Genomic DNA, 8309 nt, shown 5'->3' on the forward strand with positions numbered 1-8309 from the left:
CATTATTGTACTTTTAGATTTGAGTTAATTTTTTTAGATACTACTGCACTGTTGGAGCTTGGAACACAAGCATTTAGCTACACCTGCAATGACATCTGCTAAATATGTGACCAATAAAATTAGATTTTACGACTAAATGTTTGACATCAGATATCTTCTGGCTTTCAGCCAGATGTCTAGTGAGCTCTGGATGGGTTATCTGTACAGCTGCCATTTTCCCCTCCCCTTGTGCTTCCTAATAGTGTTTTCTTCTCCCCTCTGCTTCAGGTGAACATGCTGTTCTTCCTTCTGAAAAAAGCATGTATCACAACTTTGTTCATTTGCACAATTTCTCTCATTCGTTTAAGCGTGTAAATGTCCACACTCACTGACAATGGCATTCGGTAGCTACTAGCTCTGCTTGTGTAACTTTGATCTGGATTTGCCTGTGCAAAACGTTTGTTCGTTTTCGTTCAGCTAACAATGGCTATGTGACTTCGCTATTAGTTTGTGCTAATTTTGTTAGCATTCCGGTGATGGAGGCCCAATGGGCTTTTCTTGCGTTGTCAATGCTCCCTTGTGTGCTATGGCGGTAATTATTATTCCCAGGGCACCCTTGAAAATGAGACCCTGGTCTCAATGGGTTTCCCCCCTTCTTATGGAAAGCTCACATAAAGATAAACTGTCATCTGAAAGGAAAAGGGTGTGCTTTGATGAATGGAAAATAATGCTCTTAGGTCTTCAACCCTGATTTCACATGCAGTTCACCTCCAGTATTCTTTTGATTTTCTTCAACAGAAAAAAAGGCGGTGATTGACTTCAAGTCTAACGGCCACATCTTTGACAACCGCATCGTTCTGAATGGTCAGGCCTTCTGGACGTTAAGGTGGTCAAGGTCACATGGTGAATAGCCTAACCCTTCCTGGACAGCCTGCCTGACGTTAAGGTGGTCAAGGTGAGACGGTGACATGGTGAATAGCCCTAACCCTTCCTGAACAGCCTGTCTGACGTCAAGGTGACATGGTGACATAGCCCTAACCCTTCCTGAACAAGCCTGTCTGACGTCAAGGTGACATAGTGAATAGCCCTAACCCTTCCTGAACAAGCCTGTCTGACGTCAAGGTCATGTGATTAGCCTAACCCGTCCTGAACAAGGTGACAGGTGACATGAATAGCCCTAACCCTTCCTGAACAAGCCTGTCTGGACGTCAAGGTGACATAGTGAATAGCCCTAACCCTTCCTGAACAAGCCTGTCTGACGTCAAGGTGACATAGTGAATAGCCCTAACCCAGCCTGAACAAGCCTGTCTGACGTCAAGGTGACATAGTGAATAGCCCTAACCCTTCCTGGACAGCCTGCCTGACGTCAAGTGAGACTGTGACATAGTGATTAGCCCTAACCCGTCCTGAACAAGCTTGTCTGACGTCAAGGTGACATAGTGAATAGCCCTAACCCTTCCTGAACAAGCCTGTCTGACGTCAGGTGAGGTGACATGGTGAATAGCCCTAACCCTTCCTGAACAAGCCTGTCTGGCGTCAAGGTGACATGGTGAATAGCCCTAACCCTTCCTGAACAAGCCTGTCGACGTCAAGGTGACATGGTGAATAGCCCTAACCCTTCCTGAACAAGCTTGTCTGGACGTCAAGGTGACATAGTGAATAGCCCTAACCCTTCCTGAACAAGCCTGTCTGACGTCAAAACAAGGTGACATGACATAGTGAATAGCCCCCTGAACCCTTCCCTGAACAAGCCTGTCTGACGTCAAGGTGACATGGTGAATAGCCCTAACCCTTCCTGAACAAGCCTGTCTGACGTCAAGGTGACATGGTGAATAGCCCTAACCCTTCTGAACAAGCCTGTCTGACGTCAAGGTGAGACAATGACATAGGGAATGTCTGTGAACATATTACCATTGGACTATGAACTATTGGAAAGGTAGTTCGTAGTCCAAATGTCATTTCATAGTCAGTGTCTGTTTAAATTTGAACAGTGAAGACCTGCCCTTATCCTCCAGAAAGTATGATGCAAATGCTTTGTAGATCACTGACTCCTTCCTTCCTTCCTGTCCAGATGAAGTGTTCCATTGAGGAGAGTGGCGCAGCAGAAACCAACGGGGCTCTGTCCATGCCCGTCATCCCCATGAACACAGCAGCTGAGGCCATCATCAACATGATCAACCAGGGACAGATTCAGGTCACCATCAACGGGTTCACTGTCAGCAACGGACTGGCCACCACACAGGTACTGGAGGGAGGGGGGGACTGGCCACCACACAGGTACTGGAGGGGGAGGGACTGGCCACCACACAGGTACTGGAGGGACTGGAGGGAGGGGACTGGCCACCACACAGGTACTGGAGGGAGGGGGACTGGCCACCACACAGGTACTGGAGGGAGGGGGACTGGCCACCACACAGGTACTGGAGGGAGGGGGACTGGCCACCACACAGGTACTGGAGGGAGGGGGACTGGCCACCACACAGGTACTGGAGGGAGGGGACTGGCCACCACACAGGTACTGGAGGGAGGGGACTGGCCACCACACAGGTACTGGAGGGAGGGGGACTGGCCACCACACAGGTACTGGAGGGAGGGGGACTGGCCACCACACAGGTACTACTGGAGGGGAGGGGGGACTGGCCACCACACAGGTACTGGAGGGAGGGGGACTGGCCACCACACAGGTACTGGAGGGAGGGGGACTGGCCACCACACACACAGGTACTGGAGGGAGGGGACTGGCCACCACACAGGTACTGGAGGGAGGGGACTGGCCACCACACAGGTACTGGAGGGAGGGGGACTGGCCACCACACAGGTACTGGAGGGAGGGGACTGGCCACCACACAGGTACTGGAGGGAGGGGGACTGGCCACCACACAGGTACTGGAGGGAGGGGGACTGGCCACCACACACAGGTACTGGAGGGAGGGGGGACTGGCCACCACACAGGTACTGGAGGGAGGGGGACTGGCCACCACACAGGTACTGGAGGGACTGGGGGGACACACCACCACACAGGTACTGGAGGGGGAGGGGGACTGGCCACCACACAGGTACTGGAGGGAGGGGGACTGGCCACCACACAGGTACTGGAGGGAGGGGGACTGGCCACCACACAGGTACTGGAGGGAGGGGGACTGGAGGGAGGGGACACCACACAGGTACTGAGAGGGAGGGGGACTGGCCACCACACAGGTACTGGAGGGAGGGGGGACTGGCCACCACACAGGTACTGGAGGGAGGGGGACTGGCCACCACACAGGTACTGGAGGGAGGGGGACTGGCCACACACACAGGTACTGGAGGGACACACACACTGGCCACCACACAGGTACTGGAGGGAGGGGGACTGGCCACCACACAGGTACTGGAGGGGGGGGACTGGACACACACACACAGGTACTGGAGGGAGGGGACACACACACACACACACACACACACAGGTACTGGAGGGACACACACACACACAGGTACTGGAGAGACACACACACACACACACAGGACACACACACACACAGGTACTGGAGGGGGGGACACACACACACACACAGGTACTGGAGGGAGACACACACACACACACACACACAGGTACTGAGGGAGACACACACACACACACACAGGTACTGACACACACACACACACACAGGTACTGGAGGGAGACACACACACACACACACACACACACACAGGTACTGGACACACACACACACACAGGTACTGGAGGGAGACACACACACACACACACACACAGGTACTGGAGGGAGACACACACACACACAGGTACTGGAGGGAGACACACACACACACACACACACACACACACACAGGTACTGGAGGGAGACACACACACACACACACACACACTGAGGGAGACACACACACACACACACACACACAGGTACTGGAGGGAGACACACACACACACACACACACACAGGTACTGGAGGGAGACACACACACACACACACACACACACAGGTACTGAGGGAGACACACACACACACACACACAGGTACTGGAGGGGACACACACACACACACACACACAGGTACTGAGGAGACACACACACACACACACACACAGGGAGGGAGACACACACACACACACACACAGGTACTGAGGAGACACACACACACACACACACACACACAGGTACTGGAGGGAGACACACACACACACACACACACACAGGTACTGGAGGGAGACACACACACACACACACACAGGTACTGGAGGGAGACACACACACACACACACACACACACAACACACAGGTACTGGAGGGAGACACACACACACACACACACACACACACACACACACAGGTACTGGAGGGAGACACACACACACACACACACACACAGGTACTGGAGGGAGACACACACACACACACACACACACACAGGTACTGGAGGGAGACACACACACACACACACACACACACAGGTACTGAGGGAGACACACACACACACACACACACAGGTACTGGAGGGAGACACACACACACACACACACAGGTACTGGAGGGAGACACACACACACACACACACACACACAGGTACTGGAGGGAGACACACACACACACACACACACACACACACACAGGTACTGGAGGGAGACACACACACACACACACACACACACACAGGTACTGGAGGGAGACACACACACACACACACAGGTACTGGAGGGAGACACACACACACACACACACACACAGGTACTGGAGGGACACACACACACACACAGGTACTGGAGGGAGACACACACACACACACACAGGTACTGGAGGGAGACACACACACACACACACACACACACACACAGGTACAGGAGGGAGAACACACACACACACACACAGGTACTGGAGGGAGACACACACACACACACACACACACACACACACACACAGGTACTGAGGGAGAAACACACACACACACACACAGGTACTGGAGGAGAAACACACACACACACACACAGGTACTGAGGGAGAAACACACACACACACACACAGGTACTGGAGGAGAAACACACACACACACACAGGTACTGAGGGAGAAACACACACACACACACACAGGTACTGGAGGGAGAAACACACACACACACACACAGGTACTGGAGGGAGAAACACACACACACACACACAGGTACTGGAGGGAGAAACACACACACACACACACAGGTACTGGAGGGAGAAACACACACACACACACAGGTACTGAGGGAGAAAACACACACACCACACACAGGTACTGAGGGAGACACACACACACACACCACACACAGGTATTGGAGGGAGACACACACACACACAGGTACTGGAGGGAGGCGCACACACAGGAAATGGATAAGAATGAGCACCAGGCTGTTATTTTGCTGGAAGGAGGAAGCAGTGAGGTCCCTGTGTGGTTGACCTTTGATCCCAGCCATGTGACATGACGAGGTCTGTAGTGTTACATCTCATGTATACTGTGTGTGTTCAGATACTCTCCAGGGAGGAGGTTGTAGTATCAGGGTCTGTATCCCTCCAGGTATGGCACAAAGACTGGCCAGTACTGGATAAAGACATTGGGTCACTTGCATGTCTACTTTTGGGTCTTTGGGGATTTGACCCTAGGAAAGCGGTTCCAGTACTGGGTAGTGAACAGGGGCAGAACAGGTGTAAGGTTAACACGGTCACTATGCACTGGCCTCTCCTCTGCCCCCGTCTATCTCTCTGCTCATAATAAATCTCTCCATCATAACCTCTTTCCATCTCAGCTCAACAACAAGGCGGCAACAGGAGAAGAGGTGCTCGTACCATCGTGGTGACAACCCGGCCCAGTACGGCCTGCCTGAAGACTCCATCGTCTACTGCAACTTCAACCAGCTCTACAAGATCGAATTCCTCCCACCCTGCAGATGTGGGCCAATGTAAGCATCATGCTAGAAACCCTTTCTCCATGATCCTGTTGTCTGAGATGCTCATGTTCTTCAGGAATACCCCGTTTCCTGACTCAGGGTGTCTGAAAGGGCACCCTGGTTCCTTTGTGACGGGGCATTTTAGCTTGACCCAGGCCCTATACCTCCTGGTCAACAGTAGTACTATATAGGGCCCTGGTCAACAGTAGTGCATTATATATAGGGGCTCTGGTCAACAGTAGTGCACTATATAGAGGCTCTGGTCAACAGTAGTGCACTATATATAAGGGCTCTGGTCAACAGTAGTGCAATTATATATAGGGCTCTGGTCAACAGTAGTGCACTATATAGGGGCTCTGTCAATAGTAGTGTACTATAGGGCTCTGGTCAACAGTAGCACTATATATAGCTCTGGTCAACAGTAGCACTATATATAGGGGCTCTGGTCAAAAGTAGTGCACTATATAGGGCTCAAATCAAAATCAAATCAAATCAAATTTTATTTGTCACATACACATGGTTAGCAGATCTTATGCTTAGAGTGTAGCGAAAATGCTTGTGCTTCTAGTTCCCAATGGTCAACAGTAGTGCCATTTAAATTCCGCTTCAGACACACAGCACCTCTTACTGACCTCGTCTCCGGTCTTCCTGTAGATCCTGAAGCGTGTTCCCAACAGTATTCTGTGGTTGCTGCGTTTCTGCGGTGGGCGAGCCCAACATCCAGCAGTACGCCCAGAACTTCGGCCTGCCCGGCTCCCGCATCATCTCTCCCGTGGCGCCCAAGGAGGAACACGTGAGACGGGGCCAGCTGGCCGACGTGTGTCTGACACGCCCTCTGTAACGGACACACCACGGCATGGACGCCCTCTGGGCAGGGACACCCATGGTTACCATGCCAGGTGAGACGGTATGATAGCAGAGACGCTTCCTCCTGAAGTGTTCACTACTCACCATAAATTAGAACGTGTTGACTTCGGTTAGAGGGGGTTTCTATGTCCCAGTCATTTCCAGTTCTAATGCATGAAGGGAACTACGGAGAAAGGAGAGATAATTGGGATGCACGGTACCGTGTGTTGTAATAGCAGTGGTGTGTGTGAACGACAAGTCTGTGTTTAAAGGTGCCGTGTGCCCGTACAGGTGAGACCCTGGCGTCGCGCGTGGCAGCCTCTCAGCTACAGTGTCTGGGCTGTCCCGAGCTCATCGCCCACACCAGACAGGAATATGAGGACGTGGCTGTCAAACTGGGCTGTGACATGGAATAGTAAGAGCCTCTGACCAACACACACACTCCAGCTAGCTCTCTAAATCTCCCCCTCTTCTCACACTCCATCTGTCTCTCCATCTCTTCTGTGGTTGAGCATGTCCCCTCTTCTCACACTCCATCTGTCTCTCCATCTCTTCTGTGGTTGAGCATGTCCCCCTCTTCTCACACTCCATCCGTCTCTCCATCTCTTCTGTGGTTGAGCATGTCCCCTCTTCTCACACTCCATCTGTCTCTCCATCTCTTCTGTGGTTGAGCATCTCCCCCTCTTCTCACACTCCATCTGTCTCTCCATCTCTTCTGTGGTTGAGCATGTCCCCTCTTCTCACACTCCATCCGTCTCTCCATCTCTTCTGTGGTTGAGCATCTCCCCCTCTTCTCACACTCCATCTGTCTCTCCATCTCTTCTGTGGTTGAGCATGTCCCCCCTTCTCACACTCCATCTGTCTCTCCATCTCTTCTGTGGTTGAGCATGTCCCTCTTCTCACACTCCATCTGTCTCTCCATCTCTTCTGTTGAGCATGTCCCCCTCTTTCTCACACTCCATCCGTCTCTCCATCTCTTCTGTGGTTGAGCATGTCCCCCTCTTCTCACACTCCATCTGTCTCTCCATCTCTTCTGTGGTTGAGCATCTCCCCTCTTCTCACACTCCATCCGTCTCTCCATCTCTTCTGTGATTGAGCATGTCCCCTCTTCTCACACTCCATCTGTCTCTCCATCTCTTCTGTGGTTGAGCATGTCCCCCTTTCTCACACTCCATCTGTCTCTCCATCTCTTCTGTGGTTGAGCATCTCTCCCTCTTCTCACCATTGTTGTAACTGACCCGGTTCTCCCCATTGCTGTAACTGACCCGGTTCTCCCCCCAGTCTGAAGATGATCCGGTCCCGTGTGGGAAGCAGCGTATCTGCAGCCCTCTGTTCAACACCAAGCAGTACACTATGGATCTGGAGAAGCTCTACCTGCAGATGTGGGGAGCGTCACGCCAGCGGCAGCAAGCCAGACCACCTGGTCACACTGCAGCCCGCCGAGAGCAGTGAGAGCGCCTGAAGTCCCGGACCCTGGGTACGTCCCAAATGGCACCCTATTCAGTACACTGCTTATGACCAGGACCTAAAGAGGATGTGGACAAAGGTAGTGCACTACAAAAAAAGGAACAGGGTGC

General features: G+C 52.5%; 1 pseudogene; it reads left to right on the top strand.

Moving 5' to 3' along the window:
* The first annotated feature begins 777 nt into the window (after positions 1–777).
* Positions 778–8309, top strand: LOC121838718 (annotated as a pseudogene).

This window comes from Oncorhynchus tshawytscha, unplaced genomic scaffold (genome assembly GCF_018296145.1).
Source record: "Oncorhynchus tshawytscha isolate Ot180627B unplaced genomic scaffold, Otsh_v2.0 Un_contig_5367_pilon_pilon, whole genome shotgun sequence".
Lineage (NCBI taxonomy): Eukaryota > Metazoa > Chordata > Actinopteri > Salmoniformes > Salmonidae > Oncorhynchus > Oncorhynchus tshawytscha.